This window comes from Bubalus bubalis, chromosome 20 (genome assembly GCF_019923935.1).
Source record: "Bubalus bubalis isolate 160015118507 breed Murrah chromosome 20, NDDB_SH_1, whole genome shotgun sequence".
Taxonomy (NCBI): domain Eukaryota; kingdom Metazoa; phylum Chordata; class Mammalia; order Artiodactyla; family Bovidae; genus Bubalus; species Bubalus bubalis.
In genome coordinates, this window is record NC_059176.1 from 16,209,141 (window position 1) to 16,226,382 (window position 17,242).

Sequence of the window (17,242 nt, forward strand, 5' to 3'; positions counted from 1 at the left end):
AACCAGCTCACGATTGCCTCAGGCATCTGTTGCCAGTTCTCTTGTTAAGGCAGAGACTATCTGAAATCCTTATGCTTCCTCTGAACCTTAGGATTGTGATGAGGGGCGTTATGGGTGACTTGTAGGTTTCTGGTATGGATGATGGGGTGAATGTGGCAACATTATTAAGACTGGTTGCAGAAGAAGTAGAAACAGAAATGAGGTCACTTTTGCATGCACTGAGATGGAGATGCTCAGTTATCTGTTACACCCTCTGGCAGATTTGTGGTTTGGAGCTTGGCAGAGATTGAAGTTAGTGATATGGATTTACCAGTCTTTAGCATAGATGGAGGAGAAGGCGATGGCACACCACTCCAGTACTCTTGCCTGGAAAATCCCATGGACAGAGGAGCCTGGTAGGCTGCAGTCCATGGGGTCGCTGAGAGTTGGACACGAGTGAGCGACTTCACTTTCACTTTTCACTTTCATGCATTGGAGAAGGAAATGGCAACCCACTCCAGTGTTCTTGCCTGGAGAATCCCAGGGACGGGAGCCTGGTGGGCTGCCGTCTGTGGGGTCACACAGAGTTGGACACGACTGAAACGACTTAGCAGCAGCAGCATAGATGGAAATTAATGCAAGAAAGAAATGAGGTCACAGGAAGAGAGTATGAGAAAATGGTATAGGACATAAATGTAGGAATTTGGAGAAGAGAGCCTGCAAAGAAGATGAATACAGAGAAAACAGAGAGAGGAAATAGAAGCCAGATAATGTTAAAGAAGGAAGGAAAGGTTAATGTCAAATGCTGCATAAATGTCAAGGAGGTAGAAGGACAAAAGCAGTTTGCAATAGAACACTCAGTGCCCTTGGCAGGAGCAGTTTCAATAATTTTTAAATGGAAAAAAATGGGAACAGGACATGTAGACTCAGTTTCTGGGAATTTGGCATAGAGAGAAAAAGAAAAAGGGAGAGGGTCAAGGTAAAGATTTTGTTTTTGATTTTGCTATGAGACACAGCAACTGGAATGTTTCCAGGCTAGGTAGAGAAGGCAAACCAGAAGGAAGAGGTTGGGACCCCAGTAAGAAAGGAAGTGACAGATGAGGCAATGGCCTTAAGTGGCCATGAGAGCTGGGATGATGGAGCAGAGGAAGGGACGTTATCCTTCATGGGACGGGGAGGGAGATTCCTTTTCCAATGAGGGGAGGGTTATTCCTAAAGGGGGCAGGGATTGAAGTGTTATTACTTGAGCCACTTGAAGCTCCTTGTCAGGTGGAAACATTGTGTCCTGCTAAAAATAAAAGGAGAAGTCATGGCTGGTGAAAGTTTGGAAAATATATTGGAAATCCTAAGAGGAATAAGGAAAAGGAAATTAGACATTTTCTGGGACTCACTGACTTACTAGTTGAGGTTAGAGGCATGCATGTGATGAATTCTTTTGAATATTTCTTCAGCAGGTAGTTTTGAATGTGAATGTCAGCTGATCAATTTTGGAATGGGAGTTTAAGGAAGTGTTGGCACCTAACCAAAGTTTTCAGAAACAAAGTGGAATATTTTGTAGCATTGTTACTGTCAGTGTTTACTTCCTGGCAAACCTTGTCAGTTTACTAAATGTATCTCTAATTAGTTGATTAAAAACATGGTTTTCTTTTATTTATTGTCCTGTAGGCCCTAATCCATTGACTACGGTGTGTACAGTACTTGGTCTGTCCCAGCAGGGAAGCCTAGAAAAGTTGCATTTCCTGCTTGCTATAAATTATCTGTTTATTTGGAAGGAAATGATAAATAGTGCAACAATCAGGGAAGATAAGCAAAAATGAAAAGACAACTGTTATTTGTGTTAAGGCTTGCTACGTATCAGACATTGTTTTACAGAGGCAATATCGGGTGATGATTCAGAGTGTGGCCTCTGGAACCAGATTCTAAGTGCCTAATACATAATGGCGATTATTATCATCTGATTGATTTCACAATAAATACAGGGAATAGACATTATTATTCCCATTGTATAAACAAGAAAAGTGAAGCTAGAGGGGTTAGAGAATCTTGCCCAAGATCACGATTGAGGTAGATTAAGATTCTGATTTCTGATTGTGCCTGCATTTATTTCCACGGACTCTGTTGTCACTCCGTTCGTGTATAAAGTTGCACAAGTTGTATTGTCCTTAGAACCTTTGCTTGCAACGTAGGAGGTATGCTCAGCATGTGGTGACACCAATCACAAAAAATGCAGTGATGAAAATGAGTCTTAGGGAGGGATTTGTGTGTTTTAATTAGAGAAACAAAGTTAGAAAGACATTCCAGAAAGAGGAAATAATGTAAATCAAGCAACCGCCATGGGAATGACTTTCTTTTTTAAGGTCTGGAAAATGATAGGGAGGTAATTCTACTGGAGTTGACCTGCATGCGTTGTGAGATGAGAGGGCAAGTAACTGTATGACTGTCCTAAAAATTATGTGATTTGTGAGCTTTTTTTTACTTGCCTGCCCTTTTGATATTATTGCATTGTAAGAAAAATTGGAAATAATAATTTCTTCTCCTTTCAATTTAGATCAGTCCAGTGGGCCTACCCAGTTACATGGCCTTTCTTTCCCTAGGAATCACTAACACTGAACACAATACTTGTGTACAGCAAAATTTGTACATTACTACTTTTCTTATGGATTGCCTCTTAAATACTAAGTATATTCCATTTGAATGGCTTTTGTTTCTAGAATTTTCTAACTGGCTTCTTCATTTCCATCTTGACCCCTCTACAGTAAAGGCTCTTCCCACAGCCATGGTGATTCTTGGAAAATGTAAGTCCAGTCACGTGTGGACTGCTCAACATTTCCAATGACTTTTCTATTTTCTCAAAATGAAATTCAGTGTTCTTACTCTTGCCTATACAACCCTATAGACCTTGTCTCAGGCTAGCAACCTTTCTGACATTGCTGCTGCTGCTTCTTTCTCTATCCACATTGCCTGGTTCATCATTTCCTTCAGCTTTCCACTCACATGCCATCTAATCCATGGGGTCTTTCCTGACTACTTTCTCTAAAATAATCCAGTTCTTCTCACCTCTTCTCACATCTGTCCTGGCAACTTCTATTCTTCTTTACTTTGACTTTGTTAATATTGCTCATCACCACCCAAAGTATTATATATTAATTTGTTTATTGCCTTTCTCTTTTCATTTGAGATAAGCCCCATGAAAATGGGAACTTTGTTTGGTTTACAGTTCTTGGTATACTATAAAGAACACTGACATTTTTTTGTTCACTCACCAAGTTGTATCCATCTCTTTTCAATCCCATGGTTGGCAGCATATCAGGGCTCCCTGTCCCTCGCTATCTCCTAAGTTTGCTCAAACTCGTGTCCATTGAGTCAATGATGCCATCCAACCATCTCATCCTCTGTGCCCTCTTCTCCTCCTGTCCTCAATCTTTCCTAGCTTCAGGGTCTTTTCCAATGAGTAGGCTCTTTGCATCAGGTAGCCAAAGTATTGGAGCTTCAGATTCAGCATCAGTCCTTCCAATGAATATTCAGGGTTTATTTCCTTTAGGACTGACTGGTTTTATCTCCTTGCTGTCAAGGGGACTCTCAAGAGTCTTCTCCAGCACCACAATTTGAAAGCACCAATTCTTAGGCACTTAGCCTTCTTTAGCTCAGTCAATAAAGAATCTGCCTGCCAGTGCAAGAGACACACGACATGTGAGTTCAATCCCTGGGTCAGGAAGATCCCCTGGAGAAGGAAATGGCAACTGACTCCAGTATTCTTGCCAGGAAAATCCTACAGTCCGTGGGGTCACAATAGGACACAACTTAGCAACTAAACCACCCACCATCACAGCCTTCTTTATGGTTCAACTCTTATATCCATACATGACTACTGAAAAATCCATAGCTTTGACTATACGGACATTTGTCAGCAACGTGATGTATTTGCTTTTTAATATGCTGTCTAAGTTTGTTATAGCTTTTCTTATAAGGAGCAAGTGTCTTTTAATTTCATGGCTACAGTCACCATCCACAGTGATTTTGGAGCCCAAGAAGGTAAAAACCTGTCACTATTTCCTTTTTTTCCCCTTTTACTTGCCATGAAGTGATGGGACCAAATGTCATGATCTTAGTTTTTTGAATGTTGAGTCTTAAGCCAGCTTTTTCACTCTCCTCTTTCACGGTTATCAAAAGGCTTTTTAATTCCTCTTTACTTTCGACATTAGGGCAGTATCATCTGCATATCTGAGGTTGTTGATATTTCTCCTGGCAGTCTTGATTCTAGCTTGTGACTCATTCAGCCTGGTTAACTGTTCTTGGTGTAACACCAAGAGCATTGGCATGTAGTAGACTCTAAACTAATATATGTATGTATATGCTTAGTCCCTCAGTTGTGTCTGACTCTTTGTGACCCCATGGACTGTAGCCCATCAGGCTCCTCTGTTCATGGGATTCTCCAGGCAAGAATATTGCAGTGGGTAGCCATTCCATTCTCCAGGGGATCTTCCTGACCCTGGGCTTGAACCTGGGTCTCCTGCACTGCAGGTGGATTCTTTACTGTCTGAACCACCAGGGAAGCCTAAACAAATACTTATTGAATAAATGGAAAGAATGAATAAAACTGTTTGTACCAGTGCTAGTATATTTAATATTTTAAATGTATATTGGGGAGAAATGTGTCTCTAATACGGGAGCTATGCTGTACTAAAGTACTTCTTAAAATCATTGACTAAAACTTGTCATGCAATGCCAGAATTTGTGCCAGCAGGGCTATTTTCCTTATCTAAATAGTATTTAGTACAGTGAAAGCATTTCCTAAAACAGACATGAATGTCTTTTTTAAAAAATTGAAAACCATTAATGTACAGTGGATATATGTCAACCCCAATCTCCCATTTCATCCCATTGTCTCCCCTTCCTCCTTGGTATCTGAAGATTTGTTCTCTACATCTGTATCTCTATTTCAAATAAGTTGATCTGTACCATTTTTTTTTTCTAGATTCCATGTGTAAGTGTTAATATACAGTATTTCTTTTTCTCTTTCCATGCATAAAATAGGTAGCTAATGAGAATCTACTGTATAACACAGAGAACTCTACTCAGTGTTTTATTATGACCTAAATGGGAAGTAAATCTAAAAAAGAAGAGATACACATATAACTGATTCATTTTGCTATACAGCAGAAGCTAAAACAGTATGTAAAGCAACTATATGCAGATAAAAATTAATATAAAGTTTGGATGGGGTTAACAATCCAGGGATATGAACAAAGCAGCAACAACAACAGCAACAAAATTTGCATTTTTCTTTTGGCAGAGTGGTGATATTGTTGTGGAAAATCTGGGAGGGGTTATGAATGAGAAATCTAACATGAAAGTAAGTTGTACTTCAAGCCTCTCTGCTTGAGAGAGTCTAAGAAAGGCTAGAGTGGTTTGTCTATATTTGAGATACAGTAGGAAAAAGAGAGTTATGAAATCCTCCTCAAACATCAACACAGTTTATGAACTTGGGTGGGTTCCCAACAACCACTCAAGGTCTGCCATTTCCCCTTGGGAATGAACCAGACTGTCTCTCCTTTTTCAGGAAGGAGTCAGGAGTTGCTGTTTAGTCATCATAGTGACCTCTGGAGATGGAAGGGTAGACTATAGAACCCTCTGAGGCAAGTCAGCATCCAGGTTTGTGTCTTTCTAGGTGTCCTTGATCTAATCAGTTTAACCTATTTATCTATCTCCTGGATTCAAATGAAAACCGGCAAACAAGAGAGTATTGTTACTAACCTCGAATTCGCGTCTTCCGAGTTTTTCATGTTTTACTTCACTGATCTTAGGCAAGGCTGAGAAAAACACAGTCGTGTACTAATAATAAATTATCAAAGACAATCAGGCCAACCAGCCTGGTTGTGTTGTGTTGAAGAGATTGGCAAATTGGCAAACAGTAGGTTTGTGGGTTGTCGCTGGCTTTTTATGTGTTGCCCGTGCCCCCAAATTTCTTGTTTTGGCATGGCTGTCTTTTATAATGGTTCTATTACAAGTGAAGTTTTCAAATTTAGTATCAAGTGTATTATAGTAGAAATGATAGCTGCATGTGTTTGGTTGTCTACTAGACAAAAACATTAGTTAGAAGTTAGAACTTCTTCCCTGACACCTAAGTTCTCTTGCAATCATGTAAATACAGTGTGTTGTGTCAAGAGACTACAGTCACAGCAGTGATATTCCTTTTTATATTTATGTTCTTAAAGAAATCTCCCTGATGGTAGAATATATGTCAAGTTCCAGCAAACTTCCAGGTTGAGAATGGGAGAGGAATTCCTGGCCCAGCATTATTGGTTAACATAGAACTCATTATGTTAAATTGGGTCATGTGTATTGCCTCCAATACTTGCCAGGTTTTTTCATTCAATAATGCCAACAATGCCACTTCATCATGCAAACAAACAATCGAAGCCTCAAATATTCTTCTGCAGATACTAATGACAGCAATCTCAGAGGGAGGCTAGTTTTTGTTTCAGCGCTGCTGTCCCTCAGAGCATCATGTGGCACTCTGCAAATAGTGAGTTTTAAATGAAAAGTGGTCAGCTGTCTCAGTGACTGCAATTGAAGTCTTGGGATCTGGCTGTGAGTGTCATCCCTGGGATATCCGAATTCACCAGTACATTGGACGCTTGGAGAAGAGCCCTGCCTGTTACCATCTGTTCACTCATGCCATGCCATCCTCTTTTTTCCATGGGGCTCAAAAGACTTCCTTCCCAATAAGGAGAAACTAGAAGTTCAAATTTGAATACTGTTATCATGGTTAGTCATCCACTCATAGATATTTACATTTTCTGGGACCCCACTGGTATGTGGCATGGCTCCTGCATCTTCTGTATCCTTGGCCATTATGATCTAGTCAGAAGGCTTGTTGCTGCTATCAGAGGAGATGTCTGTACCCAAGATGCCCCTTGGGTAACTCAGTTTAACCTGTTCTCTATCTTTAAAATCTTTTACCGTGGGAAAGTAGCATGGATTTATCTCATAGGTGTGGGCGTGTAGTGGTGTTGTAGGTATATCATTGTTTTAATTTGCAGTTAAAAGATGATCAATGATGATAGCATCTTTTCCTATGTTTATTCTTCATCTGTATATCTTCTTTCATGAGATACTTATTCAGATTTTTTTGCTCCTTTAAAAAAAATTGGATTGTTTTTATTTTTATGCTTGAGTTTTAAGTGCTTTTTGAATATTTTGGATACCAGTGCTCTATCAGGTAAGTATTTTGAAAACATTTTCCCTAAGTTTATCACTTATATTTTGATACAGCAAGCCCCCTACCTACGAACTTTCAGGTTGTGAGCTTTCAAAGAGGCGAAATACGTTCCCATGTCCAGTCATGTAAATTAGTTCGTGTGTCTGGCGTACATTGTCACACGTATGCCTCCTCTACAGGAGGCTGTGATTTTCTGCACTTTACTCTACAGCACTGTTGTGCAACATGAGGTGCTTGCTAATGAAGACCTGATGGAACTGGAGGCCCAGAGAACGGGTGAAAAGAGGCAAGAGGAAGAAAAAAGAACCAAAGAGAGTCTCAACACAGAACATGGTGAGGGGGCTTTCTTGATTTGAAGAGGCACTGTTAGCTTTTGAGGCCCCGGACCCAAATGTAGAATGGTACATGAAGGTTGCAGAAGCTGTTCAGAATGCAATCCAGTGTGACCGTGATGAGCAGAAAAGAAGAGCTACTACCCAGATATCACTGGGTTATTTTTTCAAGAGGGTAGAACGAATTGAATCCAGCAAGGAACCAGAACATGTGCCATCAATGTCAGGCATGAGTGAAACTGCAGCCTGCTCTCATTCTCCTATTGCTGAAGATCCTTCAGCTCTACCATCTCCCACCTCCTCTCCTTCCTCCAGTCAGTAGCTCTTCTTGCTTGTTCACTCGATGGCAGTCCCTTTTATGCCAGCCATTGTACTGTACTTCTCAAGGTACTATACTGTAAGATTAAAAATGTTTTGTTTATTTTTTATGTTTACTTCTTTTTATGTATTGTTTGTATAAAAAGTATAAATCTATCACAGTATAGTACTATATATCTGATGGTGTTAGTTGGGTACCTAGGCTAACTTGGTTGGACTTATGAATCAACTGGACTTACAAATGGGCTCTTGAAATGGAACTCATTTATATGTAGGGGACTTACTGTACTTTTAACAATGTATTTTGGAGAGCAGAGGTTTCTCATTTTAATAGAGTCTAACATCACATTTTCTTTAAAATTCATGGATGATGCTTTTTAAGTTGTATCTATAATCTCATCACTAAACTCAAGCTTGTCTAGATTTTGTTCTGTTTCCTTCTAGATATTTTGTAGTATTGAATTTTATATTAAATCTATGACTCATTTGAAGGTAATTTTTGTGAAAGGTATGAGGTATATGAAGGGGTTTATACATTTATTGTATCAGTTCAGTTTAGTTCAGTCGCTCAGTCGTGTCCGACTCTCTGCGACCCCACGAATCGCAGCACGCCAGGCCTCCCTGTCCATCACCAACTCCTGGAGTTCACTCAGACTCACGTCCATCGAGTCAGTGATGCCATCCAGCCATCTCATCCTCTGTCGTCCCCTTCTCCTCCTGCCCCAGATTCCTCCCAGCATCAGAGTCTTTTCCAATGAGTCAACTCTTCGCATGAGGTGGCCAAAGTACTGGAGTTTCAGCTTTAGCATCATTCCTTCCAAAGAAATCCCAGGGCTGATCTCCTTCAGAATGGACTGGTTGGATCTCCTTGCAGTCCAAGGGACTCTCAAGAGTCTTCTCTAACACCACAGTTCAAAAACATTAATTCTTCGGCGCTTAGCCTTCTTCCCAGTCCAACTCCCACATCCATACGTGACCACTGGAAAAACCATAGCCTTGACTAGACAAACCTTTGTTGGCAAAGTAATGTCTCTGCTTTTGAATATGCTATCTAGGTTGGACATAACTTTCCTTCCAAAGAGTAAGTGTCTTTTAATTTCATGGCTGCAGTCACCATCTTCAGTGATTTTGGAGCCCCCAAAAATAAAGTCTGACACTGTTTCCACTGTTTCCTTATCTATTTCCCGTGAAGTGGTGGGACCAGATGCCATGATCTTCGTTTTCTGAATGTTGAGCTTTAAGCCAACTTTTTCACTCTCCTCTTTCACCTTCATCAAGAGGCTTTTGAGTTCCTCTTCACTTTCTGCCATAAGGGTGGTGTCATCTGCATATCTGAGGTTATTGATATTTCTCCCGGCAATCTTGATTCCAGCTTGTGTTTCTTCCAGTCCAGCGTTTCTCATGATGTACTCTGCATATAAGTTAAATAAGCAGGGTGACAATATACAGCCTTGACATACTCCTTTTCCTATTTGGAACCAGTCTGTTGTTCCATGTCCAGTTCTAACTGTTGCTTCCTGACCTGCATACAGGTTTCTCAAGAGGCAGGTCAGGTGGTCTAGTATTCCCATCTCTTTCAGAATTTCCCACATGTATATGGGCATCCAATTGTTCCAGCACCATTTACTGAGAAGTCCATCCTTTCTACATTGTATTGCCTTTGGTCCTTTGTTAAAGAAGTTTCCTTTATTTGCATGGGTCTGTTTCTGGCTTTCTATTTTGTTCTACTGAACTATTTGTTTTCTTTTACCAACACCACACTGTCTTGTTATATTGAGTCTTGAAGTTAGCTTTAATAGTATATGTCTTCCAGTTTTGTTCTTCTTTCGTATTGTGCTGACTACTTCATGTTTCCATATAAAACCCTTAAAACTAGATTTTACAAAATAACTTGTTAGAATTTTGGGAAAAGACTGTGTTGAATCTATAGATCAAGTTGGGAATAAATTACATCTGAGCAATGTTGTCTTCCTATACATGAATATCAAGTATCTTTTCATTTATTTAGATCTTCTTTGATTTCTTTTATAAGAGTTTTGTAGTTTTTCTCATGTAGAGCTTATAATATTTTGTTAGATTTTTACATGATTTTCCTGTAAATGGCATTATATTTTTAACTGAAAAATTCAACTGTTTATTGCTGCTATATAGGAATCAACTAACTTCTGTTTTAAACTTTGTATCCTGAAACCTTGACATTATCACTTATATGTTTCAGGAGTTTCTTGGTCTGTTATTTGGGATTTGGTATAGACACTCATATCATCTGTGAGCTAAAGCCATTTTATTTCTTCCTTTTCAATCTGTATATCCTTTCTTTTTATACTAAATAAGACTTTCAGTTAATATCTCTTGTTTCCTATTTTAGGGGAAAGCATTCAGTTTCTCTCAGTTAATAACAATGTTGGCTGTAGATTTTTGTGAATGTTCTTAAGTTGAGGAAGGTCCCCTCTATTCCTAATTGCTGAGAATTTTTATCATGAATGGGTATTGTGTTTTATCAAATGCTTTTTCTTTTTCAGACTGTTAATGTGATAGATTACATTAGCTCATTTTCAAATGTTGAACAAGCTTTGCATACCTGTAATAAATCCTTTTTTGGTCATGGTGCATAGTTCTTTTTATACATTTTTTGACTCAGTTTATTAATATTTTGTTGAGGAATTTTGCCAATAGGCAAATATCTTTGATTCCCTTTCCTATGTGAATGATATCTTGGCTGAATATTTGATTTGGGGGTGGTATAGTCTTTGCCTCTTTGGAGAATAAGGGTGAGAGATGGCAGGTTGTCAGGCTCCTTTGAAACCACTCAGTTTCCAGTTCTCCTTAGCTGCAAAGTCTAGAGTTCTTCTAAACTTTGAAGTACGAAGTATAAGAAAGAACCAGTCCATCTTTTCAGGGGTAAGTTTCCCCAGCCAAGCTTTCTCCATTAGTGCAGAGCTTTGATATTTCCCCTGAGAGCCTGCATATTTGGTCCTCAGACTGTTGTCAAGAACAATGCACAAGAGAGTTGCTAAGGGCTTCTCTCTCTCTCTCTCACACTCTCTCATTTTCTTTCTCAGGAGAGCCTAAAGCCTGAATCCTTCTTCATACTCTCTAGTCTCTCTGCCTGCTAAATCTAATCACTGCAAAACACAAAACTAAGGAAAATTAATTGGCAATTAGCGTCCAATGAAAGAGGAAGAGAACAAAGACTTATAGTTAGCGCAATAACTTCCCATAATCCCTGCCACATTGTAATCTATTTAGCTCCTCTTTCTCCGCTTCCCAGCGTATAATAAATTTCATTTAATACCTTTTAAATGAAATAGTACAATGCATCAGACAAGCCGCCATTTTTGGTGTCAGCTGTACATAAACTTTAAACTTAGAAAAAAGTATGTTACATATAGCATGGGATTCAATTTAAGCCTGAACTTTACCGATACAGACAGTACAGACAGAAGTAAAATGACTTCATGCAGCTTAATCAGCAACAGGGGCCTTGGAGAAGTGCCTGGAAGTGAGCTGTCATTGAAGTGGGCAAGTGGAAGAGGAGGAAATGGCAGAGTCAAGTGGTAATAGGCAGGACCAGTTCAGGAATACAGGTGAGACCACTCTCAATATCTCCAAAAAGAGTTCACGATATTTTACACAAAACTGGAGATCTTATGGGGATGGAAATTTAGTAGCAAAACTAGCAAAATTCAATCACGACTTGTAATATGATACCCTTTTATTAATGAACACCCAAGTGTGGCTTAGGTGACTCAGGTTACACAGTATTAGAGTGTGAAGATTAACTTTCTTAACAATTATATTTAACAAGCAAGTAGATCTACTTTATCTTTTAACCCATGTTCTTTGGTCTTCAGTATTTTCTTTGTGTGATTTAAAGAGGAAAATTAATTAACACATTTTAATAAACATCTCATTATTTACTTGGAGAATATGACTTTATAAAGTATGCAGGATCGCTTGATCAAGGGAAAGGAATCTTTAGATGGTCAACAGCTGCCAGTGTTCATTTATAAGGAGGCAAAACCTTTTCCTCTGTTATTTTTGCTGTCTTCCCGACACATTCAGCAGACCTTGACAAGTACAGCACATAAAGCTTATTTCTGTAGTGATAGGAGTAGTACTCCCCTCCTCACTAAGAAACCTTTATAGGCAAGGCTTCATTCAGTTCCACAAAAATGAGCTGAGACAATCTTACAGCTTGCAAAACGTAGCTCGCTAGCCTTGCTTCATTTCACTGGGTTTCTGAAAGCAGTCCTGAACCATTGTTGCACCGAGTTATCTCTTTAATTCATCCATCAGTTTGGGGTACCATTTTTTTCTTTTTTTTGATGGAGATCAGATTGCTTAGGAACCAAGATAGAAGTATTTGAAATCCAGGTCTTTGGTGCTTGGGAAGGAGTTCTTTGTGCTTTTCCTACCTGTAAACTCTTAATTTGTATTCATTTACAGTGTTTTAGTTTCTTATACACAAAGAATGGATTTTCCACAGTTGATGAGAAAAGTGAAGAAGAGTGTGAATTTTTGCTGAGCTTAGAGCTAACCTGCTTGAGTTACTAGGAGCATCTTAGAAATACACACTGTCAAGTTTAAGAATGTGATATAATCTTTGGGGGAATATTGTTTGGGTTCTAGAAAGAAGGGATTTGTTTCATTTGATTTGGTAGATAGTATTATATATCTGACAGATAGTGGAGTTGGAAAAAATACAGTTTCTTCTCCTTTCCCTTGCCTTGCATAAAGAAAAGATTAAGATAAAAATAAATAATTTTAAATACTTTAAAATAATACTCTTTCCTTTAATTATATAGAATTGGAATTGAGAATGTGAACTTCATTTGGCATTCGACAATTGAGTTGGAAAATCATTGTAACTTTACTAAGATTGGTGCAAAACAGTGTTTCTCAATGTTCTGATCAGCATCATTTGGGAAATTGTTAGAAATGCAAATTCTTAGACTTCATCCCAGACCTACTCAATCAGAAGCCCTGGGGTAGATGCCCAGCCATCTGTATTTTAATAAGTCCTCTGAATGATTATGATGTAGGATAAAGGGAATCACTGGTGTAGAACACAGGTCTTTCTTAATGCCCTTGCAGATCATTTATTGCTAGGAGCCTGGAAGAAGGTGCTATCGTTCCATTTCACACATGACATGCTAATGAAATGTATATTTCCAAGATCAGTTTGATAGATAATGCTGTATCTAATTAATTCCTGCTTAGACCTTAAGTGCTAAGAGAGTCTGCTTTTGTGGAAGGGTAGATTAGAGTCAAATCTTGTGTATTGAAGGGGGAAACATAGTCATTTTATTAATAGAGAATATACATGGTGAATTGGGGTATAATATATCAGTGGAGATTAAGGGTAAACATAAGAGATGTTTTTTATGCCAGTGTCAGTCACGTTCTCAATCTGACCACCATAGGTGAAATAGCAAATGCTTTCAACCCTGTTCTGGCTATTCTTTCTCCCCCTAATCATCTCTGCTCTTTTTCTCTTCCACTTATTACTTCTGCTGCTGTCACTTCAGTCGTGTCCGACTCTGTGTGACCCCATAGATGGCAGCCCACCAGGCTCTGCCGTCCCTGGGATTCTCCAGGCAAAAACACTGGAGTGGGTTGCCATTTCCTTCTCCAATGCCTGAAAGTGGAAAGTGAAAGTGAAGTCGCTCAGTCGTGTCTGACTCTTAGCGACCCCATGGACTGCAGCCTACCAGGCTCCTCCATCCATGGGATTTTCCAGGCAAGAGTACTGGAGTGGGGTGCCATTGCCTTCTCCAACTTATTACTTCTATTCTATTCTAATTTTCTCATTTATTATTTTTGGTATTTATTGTCTCCCCACCGCAACTGAAGAATGCAAACTTCTCAAGGGATGGTATATTTTTCACTCTCTTGATATCAGTGATAATGAGAGAAAGATAAATAAAACAGTGCCTGACACATAGTTGCTGTTGTTTAGTCACTAAGTCATGTCTGCCTCTTTGCAACCCCTGCCAGGGAGAGTAAGTACTCAATAAATATTTGTACATGACTAGGATATGTAGTGTTTATATTCCTGCCACTGTAAGAGTGAAGAGTTGTGGGAATATAAGCAAGTGAAGGAGATAATTCACCTGAGGTTGATGTGGGGAAGCATTATGCTATTTGTCCAAGTTGTGGGGTTTCCTTATTGCACTAATGATGTTACAATGAATCATGTTACGGGCAAATAATGTGAATCTTAATTAGGAGTGGAGTAACAAGTGTTCCAGCAGGCTTGTACACTAGAGGAGGGTTAAAGCGGGAAGTTTGGGAGGATCTTTTATTGTGGACAAAGAGGTCCCAAGGACTTTTAATGAAAATAATAGGTGTATACATAAAAAAGACTGTCTTATAAATAAAAGAGATTGTATTGGATTGTAAATTCATGAGTTTGGGGGGTCATGCATGTCTGGAGGCTTCACTGAGGAATCAAGACTGGAAGGTAGTGGCTTTTGTGAATGATTGTTATTTTGACCTGTCTTGACTGTTTTTCTTACTCCTTGCTGCTACCCAGCAGCTTACCTGAAGGGATTAGGGTGCTTAGAAAGTGAAGATAAGCACAGAGTATATTGGATTAAGATTCTATTATTACAATCTTTAACTGAGGGAAAATACTTTTTAAAATAATTTTCTTCACAATATTTTTGTCCTAGGTGGTAAATGTAAGAATGTTACAGAATGCTGAGAAAGGTGGATAAATTAAATAGTTAAACACAATTCTATAGTATCATGTGTGTGCTCTGTTGTGTCCAACCCTGTGACCCCATGGACAGTAGCCCGCCAGGCTCCTCTGTCAATGGAATTTTCCAGGCAAGAATACTGGAGTGGGTTGCCATTTCCTCCTCCAGGGGATCTTCCTCCTGACCCAAGGATTGAACCCCTGTCTCTTGAGTCTCCTGCATTGGCAGGTGGATACCTCTAAATTACACTCCTGTCCCATCAGTAACACAAGGAATACTTCTTTTTTTCAAAGTTATGATTTCAAATATTTTCTTTTACTGAAGAGAATGCTAATTATTGAAAGGATGCAGTTAACTTCAGTCATATTTGTAGCCTGAGACTCACTTAGGTTCTTGTGAAGTTGCTTCAGTAACTAAAGCTAATTCTGTTAACAGTGTTTAACACAATTCACCATGGTAGATTCTGAAAAAATTAAATGAACAGCGAGCCAACATTTTTTAAAACTGTTTTATGTTTATCCCTGGGCTTTTCCCGTTCACAGCCCAGTAACAATTAAGAAACATAACCATTTCCCTAAGCTGTGGCTATTCATTTCAGCTGTCACCGACACCCACTCTGGTAAACAAGAATGCCCATGAAAAGAGCCATGTTGGCTTCTGTTCTTTGGGAGACTCCAGAGACAACTTAGCATCTGGCAGATGGAAAATAAAAATAGTGGCTGTGTGCTTTACTAATTATAGACTTCTAAAACAATAGCTATGTCAGGAAAACACATGTTAAAAAAATGAAAAGCAAAGCATAACTATCTACAAGTTTCTTCAGAGGAACATTCTCGCGTTAGGTGTTAAACTTGAGTGCTTGCTAAAAAAGTCATTTTTAGCAGAAGGAAAGAAAACTGCGTCCACAAACATGTCTCTCTGCGTGTGCCCATGTGTATGAGTGAGGTGAGAGGTAAAGAGCAGAAGAGAGGGAACAGGAAGCAGGACAAGAGGCCGAGAGAGGGAGAAAGGGAGAGAGAGACTGATGGATTTCCTTGCAGGAGATTTTGATTACACTTGTTTTCCTGAAAGCAGAGGCCCACGTAGCGGGGGAGCAAAGGTTTGGGACCCACAGATCTTGAGTGACAATTTCAGTAAGAAGGGGATGCTCCAATTTTCTTTGCTGAAAGAGTAGAAGTGGGAAATTTATGCATGGGTTCAACTGTTTGCTTCAGATACCTGTTTGCTTTGAATATCTGTGTGCCCTAGAACTTGGGAAATGCCTGGATGCAAAATATTAATATATGTGGAGATGAAAGAGATGTCCAGAATTTTGCAGAACATTTGTAAATTATGAGGGGCTTTCTGTCTCCAGATAACCTTAAACTTGATCTGTATCAATGAGTTAGCTGAATCTTCAAGGAGCTAGACTGTATTTGTAACTGACGGTATAAACACACTTGATTCTATTTCAAGGTTGCATATTTTTCTGGGTGAAGTTAACAATGTTGAGTAAAGCAAATTAACAGTGGAAAATAGTTATTGTTCAGAAATTTATATTTTAAAATGTGACATCATTAACATTATTCTTTTAATTCTTCTGTGGTATAACTTTAGGACTTGATATACATTTCATTAATAGCAGCAACCGTTGTATCTAGTTAATGGTTCTGGTAAATTTAACCTTTAGTGGAGTAAGGGAGAGGAGGTCATTAACAAAATTAGTAACAATTGCTCTTGTAGACAAAGGCCTCTGAACACACGCTGTGGATGTGGTCTGCTCTAGGGGACAAAGAACCAGCCACATGTCTTGTCTGTAGAGGGTTTTAAAAACAATTATCAAATTAGGTGAAAGTCTCTTATTTATTATCATAAAACACTTGGACAATTCTAAATGTCAATTCATTTAAGACGTTAATTTTCCTAAATAGTAGAATCAAAGGTGGTGTATGAGGATTACACTCATAATCAATATGCCTGAAGGCTTTTCTAAAACAGTTTGGATATTAAACTGCATCAACTTCCCCTTTGCCGCACCATACTTTTTTTCCTACTAAGTCAGGTAAAGGAAATCTGATGAGTTCATAGATTAATTTCTTTCAGATAACTCTGGACTAGAAATTTTTCCATCCTCTGTAAAGCCTTGTAGCAGCACTTGTGAACAGGAATCAAGCTTCAGATTTTTACTCTCAGAAGGAAAAATGACTCATACATCTTATACTGATTTTATTAGATCCTTGTCAGATGTGGTCTTGAATCAAAAGCAGGCATTATAGAGAAAATGCAATAGTCTGCAATTCTTCTCTGGAGTTAGATTGGGTGGTTAGAGATTGCACTGGTCAATCACCGATAAGAAAAGGAGCTTTGTGGATTTTACACATAAGGATAGTTCAGTTCAGCCGCTCAGTCGTGTCTGACTCTGCGACCCCATGAACTGCAGCATGCCAGGCCTCCCTGTCCATCACCAACTCCCAGAGTTTACTCAAACTCATGTGCATCAAGTCGGTGATGCTATCCAATTATCTCATTCTCTATCATCCCCTTCTCCTCCTGCCTTCAATCTTTCCCAGCATCAGGGTCTTTTCAAATGAGTCAGTTCTTCTCATGAGGTGGTCAAAGTATTGGAGTTTCAGCTTTAACATTAGTCCTTCCAATGAATATTCAGGATTGATTTCCTTCAGAATGGACTGGTTGGATCTCCTTGCTGT